The sequence below is a fragment of the Lynx rufus genome, unplaced genomic scaffold, assembly GCF_022079265.1.
Source record: "Lynx rufus isolate CCGP_SWC_20201006 ecotype Redwood Valley unplaced genomic scaffold, mLynRuf1.p SCAF_1, whole genome shotgun sequence".
Taxonomy (NCBI): Eukaryota; Metazoa; Chordata; class Mammalia; order Carnivora; family Felidae; genus Lynx; species Lynx rufus.
In genome coordinates this window covers 210877045-210882989 of record NW_025814823.1, presented here as the reverse complement: position 1 = coordinate 210882989, position 5945 = coordinate 210877045, and positions in this window count along the sequence as shown.

The following is a 5945-nucleotide window of genomic DNA, read 5'->3' as shown; positions in this document are numbered from 1 at the left end:
GTTCCCTCCTGTACCAGCTGCGGAGCCGGGTCCAGTGCCCAGAGCCCTGTGCTCTTCTCTGAGTCGTGCACAGCGACCTGTGAGCCCAGAAGACGCGCTGCCCTGGCTGCCACGGAAATGCGCTGGCAGGCAGCTTGGGAAGAGGTGAGAAGTGGATCCTGTCTTCTCTTCTGTTTGTAGCTTCTGGCCCTTCTGCTCCTCCTTCTGGGTGCTTGCTCCACTAGCTATTCTGTCTTCACCCTCCCTAACCAGGAGCAGCAGGAAGGAGGGGTTAGTGAGATCCCCTTAACCCTTCTCTGTCCGAGTAATCACCACACTCTCCGCAGAGAAGCTACTCTGAACCAGGATGGGAGGGGCCTTAGGAAGTCACTTCCAAGTGAGTTCCACCTCCAGATGTTTGAGACCCATCAGGGACTTTGCCAGGAATTTTCCCACCTCCTAACTGCACTATTGACCTCATCTTGTCATCCCCATGCCCCGTTTTCCCAGGTACCTGCTTAAAATCTCTGCCAGTGTTCTATCTCAAGATCCCAGAAACTGATTCCCAGAGGAAAATGACTTACACTTATTGCTCGGGGAGTCTCTTTGGAAAGTAACTTACTGGTAAAAATTCTAGTGTCCCCTAAATGTTCAGCACCCCTGGAGGGCCAGGTCTTGACCTAAAAGATTGAACCTCTAAAGGTAGGTCTATAATTCTGAATGGGCATGGTAAATAGGACTGGGCAGTGGGCACCAAGAAGTGCTATTCTTATAAACATTTGAAATTACTTACTAGAAAGATTTTTGAACTCTGTCAGGATTATTCCATTTCTTTCCCTTCATGTTTTCTCCTCAATTGTGCTGTAGTCTTTGAGGCTATGTCATTATGTGCATACACTTTCAAAGTTACCCTCTGTTCAGATATTATACCTCCCCAGTGAAAAAATTAATCTGCATTAGGAAGGCACAGTTTTTTAATTAAGACAATCACATTTCTTTATCTACAACTCTATTTCATTCCTTCCAATTGTTCCGATAATATCGCATGTTGGTGATAGGAATTTGCTAGTGCAGGAACCAACCCTGGATCACACGTTGCATTTAATTATCATATCTATTTAATCTTTTTTAGTAAAGATTGGTTTCTCAGCCCTTGTTTGTCCTTCTTGTCATTGACATTTTAAAGAGTAGAAGCAGCTTATTTTTCATGGTGGATCTCAAGTTGGGTTTGTCTGATGTTCTTTCATTACACTTCAGATTACTAGAGAGTTTTTGGTGGGCATACTACAAAGGTGATGTTGATTCCATCATAGTGAATCACAATGGGAAGCACATGATGTCAGATGGTTCAATAATTAAAGATTATAACTATATCTCTTGTTTAAAGTTGTGTCTGCCAAGATTACCAACTGTAAAGTTATTATTTTTTTAGCTTATAATTAGGAAAAAAGATATGGGGAGACATTTTGAAACTGTGTAAATATTCTGTTCCTCATCCAATTTTACCCATTTTATCATACTTTTTGTTTCTTACCTGATTCAAGTGTTACTGTCATAGTGGCAAATTAATGATTTTTTAACTTCACTTTTTTAAATTTGTCATGTGACATTGTATACTTACAAAAAAACTGGGTCTTCTGCCACATGTATCTAATTATCTATCTACCTATGTCTATTTTCAGTATCTACACTTGGATACATGTTTATTCAATAGGCTATAATTTCTATCATTATTTTTTGGTTTGCTCCTGTGTAACCTTTATCATTTGGGACCTTTCTCTTTACTTTTGGCACATAATTTCCAGGCTGACTCATCTTATACTTTCTTATCTTCCTCCTAAGTCCTAAAAATCATCCATTTCTCAAGGAAGTCTTTCAGTAGGGAATGGTATTTAGAGACCGGGTATGGTTGCAAGAAATGTTCATTTCTTGTGACGCACCACTGTATATTCCATTTTAAGTTGACAGTGTTATTAAATATATAGACATAGATATGGATATAAATGTTATATATCTATATCTCTCTCTATAATCACGTGTATAGTTGGTAAAAAATTAGTTTATAAAAATTAGTTCGTTTGTAAAAAATTATGAATTCATAGTGATACCGTCCATTCCAATACAACACCAGCGTTGATTTTAATCTTCTCCATTTCCATATTAGTAATACCCCCTTAATAAAGTTAAGAAATCTGATTCTCAACCTCCTTGGTATATTAACTTATTTGCTCAACCATCCTATGCACTGAAGGAAGGTCACCATGTACTACTTCACCAAATGGGAATAACAGACCTACTCAATGGACTACTCAAAAAACAGAGTATGCAAAAAATAGATCTTTTGCAGTTCTTTTTTTCTTTAGAATGACAAGACAGATATTCAAAGTACTGTGTTCAAAATGCAATTATGTTCATTTTTTGCCACTACCAGAGGGTTATATCACACATTTGAAAAATTTTGAGTTCATTTGTTTCTGTTTGTTTCTATTTTAGGGTTTTGCCCTCCATTGATTTAGATATAAATTTGTTGTATAAAATACTAACATGCCTCCAAAACTAAACTCTATAAACAGAACTATGTAAAGAGAAATCCATTGACCTGCCACCTGCTTCCTTCTCCTTCTACTGTTATACCCAGAATTCGTGATCCCCAAAGACCACCAGGGAGCCGAGTCCAATGCAAAAGCAAAGAGCCCGTATTCAAGCTAGCTCGAGCTCAATCCCCTACCTGCACCAACCCAGCGGTGAGATACCAAAGAGAGAGAGAGAGCGGGCTTCAAAAGCACAAAGGTTTTATAGGGATCATGGCCTTAGCCGATTGGCTGGGGAAGGGTCGTGGCCTCAGCAGACTGGCTGGGGAAGGATAGAACAATGGCTGCCAAGGTGTGGTCCCAGATCAGCAATTATCAGCGTCACCTGGAACTTGTTAAAAATGCAAATGTTGGGCCTGGTGGTCATAGACCCACTGAATCAGAAACTCTGGGGGTGGGGCTCAGCAATCTGTGTTTGAACAAGTCTTCCAGGAGATTCTGATGCACCTGAAGTTTAAGAACCACTGTGTCTGAGGATCTCTAACATGTTTGGCCTCAGTGTATACAGAACGTTTCTCACTGGTCACCTATTAACCATTGGCTGTCAGCCTTGCTGTGCTATATAAATACCTAGCACCAAACACCATCCCCAGAGACTCTGATTTAATTGGTTTGGGGAGGGGTAAAATGCTCCCGGGTCATTCTAAGCCTGGACAGGGTTGAGGGCTCCTGCCTCTGGCCCCTACCTGAGAGAAGCCCTCCCTCTTCTACTCACACTTTCCACGCCTCTCACACTCCCCTTCCTCCCACTTTAGACTTCGGAAGAATGCATCAATTGGTAGCCTGCTTTCTTAGAAAACATAAGTTACTCAAGGGGAGGAGGCGTGGTCTGAGGTTTGAGCGGGAACTTCCTTCTGCGGCCATGTCGGGGACATAGTCACTAGTCTGCAGGCCTAGGTCTGCTCTTTCACTACCATATTTAACAATAGCCTCCTAGATAATCTATCACATTATTCTCTGGTTTATTCTCCGTCTGCTTCATTTTGCAAATGGATGCAGATAAGTTTATATTTTTATTCTCTTCCTCTCTTTTTTGAAAAATAAAAATGAGCTTATTATATTTATTCTTATACTTTGTTCTTTTTTAGTTACCAGATTAGAATTGTTAATAATTGCCTTGCTCATTGTAGTTTATAGCTGCCTATTATTCCAGTGTGTACATGTATTATAGCTTCATTCCTCAATTTTAATTTTTTCCATATTTAAGTATTAGAACTAGTAGTCCTCTGTATGTGACGAACATTATAAATATTTTTTCTCCCACTTTTCATTTGTATTTTGACTGTACTCATGGTGATGTAGCATGAAAAAAGGTTTAATATTCTCCAATTACTTGAATTAGTTAATTTTTCTTTGTCATATCAGAATTTTTCAGTCGTATTTACAAAGTCTTTCCAAACACACACAATTTATGGAGGAATTCACCTTTTTTTAGACCCAGTGTGTTACCGTTTTTTATATTAAATCTCTGATGTATTTAGAGTGTACTTTTTGATATGTTGTGAGATATGAATCAAATATTGTCATTTTCCTAAATGACTGTCCAATCATCCCAACAATCTTTGTATGAGCCACCATGCTAGGTGCTATGACAAGAAGATAAATAGAACCCAAATCCTGACATTTAGGGTCGTATGGTTTCTAAATAGACATATATGTTAGCAAATGGCTTCAATATAGTAAGAACAATGCTTCAAAGAGGATGCAATGAGTTGTTGTGGGTGTGATGGCCAAGTCCAGCCACACTAATGTATTCATGGTAACATTGCGTATTGAAGAACATGTAGTTTTTTGTTCCAACAAGAGCAGATTGCATTTCTGAGAGAGGACACAGTATGGTCCAACACACAGAGGAACAAAACAGCAAAATGTATTGGGATGAGTGACAAAGATTCCATCCTAGGCTCAAATTTTAGTCAGGATTCTCTGAAACCTCTTCCAGACTAGGGATCAATCATAGCCTGCTGCCCTGCCGCTGGCTAGCTGAACCCACTTCCAGCAAAGAATCCTGCTAAGCAAGTTTATGGAGAATCTCTCCACCCTTGATATCTTATCACTTTGGTCTTCCTGTAACAAGAATTCCTTATCCTTGATCTAACTAAGTTACTCTAGTAAATTTCTATCCACTGAATCTTGACAATGATTCTCTCCTTGATCAAACTCTAATGAACATTAGGTAAGTGTCTTCTCAACTATACTCTCACTTTTACAATTGCATGTTCATCTCTACATGGTCTGATTTAGCAAGAATCCTGTCAGTTTAGGCAGACCCCCATTCTCCAAATCTGATCACCCTCTATAGCTAATTGGTTTCTTCACCTCTACTATCCCCACCCAGGGTGAGGTCTGATCATGCTGACGTGCCTCTCAGCAAGAATCCTGTTAGGTAGGTTCAGCCCCTTATTGCTGATGTTTCTTTGTAGTGATTTTCCATCCACCTTTCCCCACTCAGCAACATGGTTAAAATTGCCACTTTTCATTGTATTCAGAGTTGAACCCAATCTCTCTACCCTGTTGCAATAGTCCCTATACCTATCATGATAGTCCTCCCTTGAGTAGTCTTTCTTACCATCTAAACAAGAGCCATTAAATAATTTATCTTTAACATCCCTTCACTCTGCTTATTGGCTATGAATCTTCACCTGTCCTTGCTGAACTTAGAGTTGAGTGCAGTTTCTCTTCCCTGTTGCAACATACTCTTCCCTGTGGCAATGTCTTAAACAAAGTCTTCCTTGCAAGGGTTCGCACCTGTCCACATGATTTCTCATTAATGGGTGTAGCATACATGGGAAATGGGCAAGAGGTGGGTAGATGAAGGTGTGCCTACAGTGATAACCAGAGAGAAATCATAGAGGCTTTGTATTCCATGTAGTGGGAGCCACAAAGAATTTTAAATAGGGAGTGATGAGATCATTTTTCCATGTCATCAAGACCATGATGGCATGTCTATGGAAGATGTCTGGCAGAAACAAATTAGAGGCATCATTCTCCATGGCTCACTGGCTGCTGTTGATCCAATTTCAGGGGAATGAGTGGGCCTGAGGAAGCAACTTACACAGAAGTGGCCTCAGAAATTACCCAAATGTTAGGGGAGAACAGCATGCTGGGGATGGGAGGGAGGAAGTTACCAGCCAGGGAGCCCAATCCTTCAGCCCTAGTGTTGGTCTTTGGGGAAAATATGGGGACTACTGATCCAACAACAACACAAGAAACTGTCACATCATTCTTCAAGGACTATTGCCACAGACCATTTCAAGTGGTTTCAAGAGAATTCAAAAATAAAATCATATTTCATACACATGCAGAGCCACACACCCAAGGACACGTTTTCTACACGTGATATTTCCTGGCTGTTTGTGGCATTCTTACACTATC